This window comes from Cnephaeus nilssonii (assembly GCF_951640355.1).
Source record: "Cnephaeus nilssonii genome assembly, contig: SCAFFOLD_166, whole genome shotgun sequence".
In the NCBI taxonomy this organism is placed as follows: domain Eukaryota; kingdom Metazoa; phylum Chordata; class Mammalia; order Chiroptera; family Vespertilionidae; genus Cnephaeus; species Cnephaeus nilssonii.
Genome location: NW_027645479.1, coordinates 29,126 through 35,608, shown reverse-complemented (window position 1 = coordinate 35,608; position 6,483 = coordinate 29,126).

The following is a 6,483-nucleotide window of genomic DNA, read 5'->3' as shown; positions in this document are numbered from 1 at the left end:
CGGAATATGAAACAATGAAGATTTTATTTAAGAAGCGGCGACAGAGAAGTGATATCCTGCCCGCGGGGAACACGGCGGCGGCGGGTTTCTCATTAGACGCCGGCGAGGCCAGAAGGAGGTGTCACAACAGCTTGAGGTTCTGAAGGGAGAGGCCTGTCAGCCGGCTGCTCGCCGCCCGCGGAGGAGCCCCCGTGGGCCCCCGAGAGAGGACAGCCGTCTCCAGCGCCGAGCTCGGCAAGAACGACAGCAGAAGGAGGGGGGCGGGCATCTTCCTGGGAACATCAGGAAGAGAGAACACATGAGACATTCACCCTGGATAGGGCGTCGGCCTGTGGACGGAAGGGCCCCGGGTTCGACTCCGGTCCAGGGCACGTGCCCGGGTGGTGGGCTCCATCCCCAGTGGGGGCCGTGCAGGAGGCAGCTGCTCCATGGTTCTCTCTCATCACGGATGTCTCTCTCTCTCTCTCTCCCTTCCTCTCTGAGATCAATAACAATCCTATCTAATAAAAGAGTAATATGCAGATTGACCATCACTCCCACACACAAGATGGCTGCCTCCATGTGGTCAAAGAGCCTGCCCCCATGTGGACACAAGATGGCCGCCACAAGATGGCTGGCAGGGGAGGGCAGTTGGGAGGGACCAGGCCTGCAAGGGAGGGCAGTTGGGGGCGATCAAGCCTGCAGGGGAGGGCAGTTAGGGGTGACCAGGAAGGCAGGCAGGCGAGCAGTTGGGAGCCAGCAGTCCTGGATTGTGAGAGGGATGTCCCAGATTGGAGAAGGTGCAGGCTGGGCTGAGGGACACCCCCCCCCCCCCCGTGCACAAATTTCATGCACCGGGCCTCTAGTATATTAAAAACAACAACAGACTTGCACCCTGGCCGGTGTGGCTCACACGGCTCTTAGAGCTTTCAGGCCTTAGCGGGAGAGTTCTCTTCGGAGCCGGGACCCTAAGCCCAGTGTGGCCCCAGCTCCGTGTCCTGCAAGGCTGTTGACTCTCTCGACACCCTTCAGAGGAGACGTCCCTGCCCCAGCTGGTGTGGCTCAGTGGGTAGAGCGCCGGCCTGCCTGCCTGCGGACGGAAGGGTCCCGGGTTCGATTCCCGTCAAGGGCACGTACCTCGGTTGCAGGCTCGATCCCCAGGGCCCAGTCCCCAGTCCCCGGTCGGGGCACGTGCAGGAGGCAACCCATCGATGTGTTTCTCTCACGTCGATGTTTCTCTCTCCCACTCTCTCTCTCTCTCCTACTCTCCCTAAAAAGCAATGGAAAAATATCCCTGGGTGAGGATGAACAAACAAAATGAGAGATATATTCCCAGCCAAGGGGTCAGTCCCTCTGCTTGGAAATCATATGCAGGAACACAGCGGCACGTGGGGACGTATCTGCCAACAGGTAGGAAACTCAACCCGTTTTTTAAAAAAAATATATTTTATTGATTTTTTCACAGAGAGGAAGGGAGAGGGACAGAGAGCTAGAAACATCGATGGGAGAGAAACATCCATCAGCCGCCTCCTGCACACCTCCCACTGGGGATGTGCCCGCAACCAAGGCACATGCCCTTGACCGGAATCGAACCTGGGACCCTTCAGTCCGCAGGCCGACGCTCCATCCACGAAGCCAAACCGGTTTCGGCACCAACACGTTTTTTTGGGAGGCTGTTTGCTGGTTTATTTGGGGGGCGGAGGACGGGACGGGGGGCGGGGGGACGGTTGAGGCTTTGCATGGGAGGCGTGGCACAGTTCCCGGAACGTGGCGGGTAGCGAATGAGAGTGAGTTGCCAACTTTTTTTTTTTTTTTAAACACATTTCACACGCATGGAGGTCTCACCCAGCCAGCCGGTGAGCCATGTATCTTCCCGCCCGCACTTCCCTCCAACATGGTCACGTCTCTGGCCTCCGTCTGCAATGCCAACGGTGCAGCCCGGCCAGCGGTGTGGGCTCCGTGGCTGAGCGTCGACCCAGGAACCAGGAGGTCAGGGTTCGATGCCCGGTCAAGGGCACAGGCCCGGGTGGCGGGCTCGATCCCCAGTAAGGGGGGCGTGCGGGAGGCAGCCGATCCAGGATTCTCTCTCATGTCAATTGTTTCTCTCCCTCCCCTCCCCCTTCCCTCTGTCTCTAAAATAAATAAATATATATATAAATGAAACGTCTCTTCAAAAACTGCCAAGGTTTTTAACGCTGTTTCCTTCCTTCGTCTCCCTGTTCCCCGAGGACTCGAGACGTTCCAGAAAAATAGCCCTAAGGGACGCCAGCACGCCCGGCGCTGCCCGCCTCATCCCCCAGGAGGGAGCCGATGAGATGGTCGTCGAAGAGCCTGGATTGCCTCTCCTCCGGGGGGGGGGGGGGGGGGGCAGGCAGCGCACGCGTTACGAACGCCCTGTCCCCGGTTTATTTTCAGCCTCGCTCTTTCCTTAGAAGTCGAGGTTGATGTTTTGTTTAGAGGTAGGATGAATAAAGAGGCGGCATGTGCCGGGAGAATGCGAAGGGCAGGGGCCTGGTGGGGGACGTGGCCCGGGAGCGGAAATCTTATCTCCCGTCCCCTGGCGGCTTCGCGCTTGACGGTGGGACCACGTCGGAAAGATGTTCCTAAACCCTGACGTGTAAACCAAACCAAACCAACCAACAGACAGACAGACAAACAAAGGTTTCTCTTGCTCTAACTGGTGTCGCTCAGTGGATGGAGCGTCGGCCTGCCGGCAGAGGGGAGGGGTCCCGGGTTCGATTCCCAGTCAGGGCACAGGCCCGGGGTGAGGGCTCCATCCCCAGCGTGGGGCGCGCAGGAGGCAGCCGGTCCCTGATTCTCTCTCCTCATGGGTGTTTCTCTCTCTCCCCTCTCTCCCTTCCTCTCTGAAATCAATAAAAATATATTAAAACACAACAACACGGCAGTCCCCCATCTGGCCTCACATGTCCTTTCTCCCCCCCCCTCACCTGGCCTGCCCCCCCCACGGCTCCGTGAGCCCTAAAGCGACGCCATGTCCAGACTGTCCGCGAGGCGCATAGGGCCGTACGGAAGGCAGAGAATTCACGGTTAATGTCGCATTCTCGAATGGCCCCCGCCCCCCCTTAAAAATCAAATTGCCCCACGTTGGGACCACTGGGCTAGGGCTGATGTGTGGCTCTTCATTGTCTCTGTGTGTGTGTGTGTGTGTGTGTCTGTGCGCGCGGGCCAGCGGGCCTGGGCTGATGGGACGCCACGCGGCCGTGACCCCGCAGTGGGGTACAAGGCCTCCATTTTCCAGAGCAAACAAACCGACGACAACACGACTCCAGGGTCGCAGCCGCCTCCGCTCATCTTCACTCCAGGTGCCTCCTGGCCGCCAGGCCTCCCCTGAGGGCTCAGGAATAAATCTGTTCCCTCCCGCCGCCAGGCGACAAAGCGAAGAAACACAGACACACACACACACACACACACACACACACACGCACGCACACACACGCACGCACAGACACACACACCCGCGCCGTGCTCGGTGCCTCCGGGGAAAAGGGACAGGGATGATCTTTCTCTGCTTGCGTGTGCCGGCGGTTACAGGGTTTAGAATTGGCTCCCGCACACACGACCCCCGGAAGCCCACACGCGCTCCCCCGGGCGGCTGTTTTCGGAAGCTATTTGAAATCGGTTCCATCAAAGGATGACCTTCGGTCTCCTGCCCGGGGCCCGTGGCATCCTATCTGTTTGTTTCCTTCCTCTGGGGGGAACACACACACACACACACACACACACACACACACAGCCAGAGAGAAGCTGTTAGAAGGAGCCCCCTTCCCACCTGCAGATAAGAGCACCCTGGCCAGGCGGGAGTGGGGGGCGGGGACCCCACAGGCCTCCCGGGGAGACGGGCGTGGCCCCCAGCTGGCTGCAAAGAGACCCCCCCATGGTTTTGCCCGGCCGGCCGGCGTGGCTCCGTGGTTTGAGCATCAACCTAGGAACCAGGAGGTCACGGTTCGATTCCCCGTCACGGCTCATGCCTGGGCTGTGGGCTCCATCCCCAGTGCGGGGCGTGCAGGAGGCAGCCGACCCATGATTCTCTCTCGTCACGGATGTTTCTATCTCTCCCTCTCTCTCTGAAAGCAATAAAAATATATATATTTGGAAAGAGAGCGAGAGCCCTAACCGGTGTGGCTCAGTGGATAGGGCGTCGGCCTGTGGACTCAAGGGTCTCAGGTTCGATTCCGGTCAAGGGCATGTACCTTGGTTGCAGGCACATCCCCAGTAGAGGGTGTGCAGGAGGCAGCTGATGGATGTTTCTCTCTCTCCCTTCCTCTCTGTAAAAAATCAATAAAATATATTAAAGAGAGAGAGAGAGAGAGAGAGAGAGAGAGAGAGAGAGAGAGAGAGGACAGTTGTGACAAAGCTCAGCAGGTGCGGGGGGATCGGTCCCCGTCACGGAGGGCCGGGGCCTTGGGGTTCCGGGGGATCCTGCCCTGGCCTTCCCCGAGCTCGCGCCATGGACTCTGTCCTCACCGAATCCCACAAGCTTCTCCTCCTTCAGAAACCTTCTATTCAAACACGCTTTTACTGATTTCAGAGAGAGGAAGGGAGAGGGAGGGAGGAAGGAACATTAAAGATGAGAGAGAATCATTTGTGTGTCATCTATTTATCTATTTACCATCTATCTTGTCTGTCTATATATCTATCAGCCATCTACCTACCTATCACCTATCTATCATCTCGCTATCTATCACCTATCTATCTATGTATCTATCATCTATCTCTATCACCTATCATTTATATCTATCTATCATCTATATCTATCACTTATCATTTACCTATTTATCATCTGGTTATCCATTTGCCTATCATCTATCTTCCTATCATCTATCTATAATCTATCTCTATCATCTATATCTATCTATCTATCTATCTATCTATCTATCTATCTATCTATCTATCTATATCTATCATCTCCCTCCCTCCCTCCCTCCCTCCCTCCCTGCTGCAGATTCCTGCTCCCTGGGCCGGTGCCTCGTGGGGCCTGATCCTCAGCTCTGCGTCTGCAGGCTGCGCTGCCTCATCCGCCGTGCCAGATCCCAGGCTCCGGGCCGCACGCCAAGGCTGGTCCGGGGTAACTCGGGAGGAGGGAGTCTCACCCCGCCTCTCGGCTTCACGGGGGTCACCGGCTGGAAATGGCGCCCGAGGCCAGGGCACGTCCTCCCGCTCTCCCGCGCGGCCCCGACACGCAGGTGAAGGGGGACCCTGGCCTGTCCCGTCACCCCAATCATCTGCGATTGAGCCCCCGCCAGGGCTCTATTTTTTTTTTTTAATAAAACATGTTTTTATTGACTTCAGAGAGGAAGGGGGCGGGGGAGAGAGAGAAACATCAATGATGAGGGAATCACGGATGGGCCGCCTCCTGCACGCCCCCCATTGGGGATCGAGCCCGCAACCCGGGCACGTGCCCTGACAGGGAATTGAACCCTGACCTCCTGGTTCCTAGGTCGCCCCTCAACCACGGAGCCACGCCGGCCGGGCTCCTGTCTATTTTAAAGCTTTCTCCACCCCCCACCCCCCGTGCCCGGCCTGCCTCTGAGCCTCTGCCAAGCTCTGCTGACGCGGTGGCTGACTCCCTGGCTCTGACCAGCGGCCGGGAATCAGCGGCCTCCGAGGTTCTCACGGGGTCTTCGCTCGTTTGCACCAAGCCCGCAGCTGGAAGGCACGGCGCCGTCTGGCGTGCTGGCCCCCCGGCCCCCAGGACGGCAGTCCTCACGGGCCTCCACGCTGCCTGTCCCGGCCAGGTCCCCCAGGTGTGCAAGGAGGAAGGATCTTCGCCCAGCGCCCGGCTGCCGAGCGTCGAAGCAGGAGGTCACGGCTCGATTCCCGGTCGGGGCACAGGCCCGGGCTGCGGGCTCCACCCCGGTGGGGGGCGTGCAGGAGGCGGCCGATCTGTGGTTCTCTCATCACGGATGTTTCTCTCTCTCTCTCCCCCTCTCCCTTCCTCTCTGACATCAATAAACATCTTTTCAAGAAGAAAACACCGACGGGGCCCGGCCGGTGTGGCTCAGGGGTGGGACTGCGGGAACCGAAGACGGGCCGTGGGGGACGTGCCCCGGGGTCGCGTCCTGGCCCCGTCACCGCCCCTCCCTGCCGTCCACACCCGCCCGGGGTCACCGCGCTCGCATGCACACACACACACACACACACACACATGTTCACACACACACACACACACACACACACGGTCACACGTGGTGGCTGCCACACACCCACCGCGCCGCGTCCCCGTACAAAGCGAGGCGGACGCCAAGGAAACGGAGGGTCGCTCTGCTTTAAACGTTTTTTATACCTTCACGCGCGGACCTGTCCCTCCTCCAAGACCCTCTGACTCGGGACTTAAAAAATAAACTCTCCCTGGTTCTCTGGGTACCTCTCGTCCCCGGCGCGAGCCTGGGACACATATAAAATACGTCTTCCTGGAGACCTCTTCTGTGCAAATAAGAAGCATAAATACTATGAACATCTACGTTATAAAAAAAAAGAGAAAAA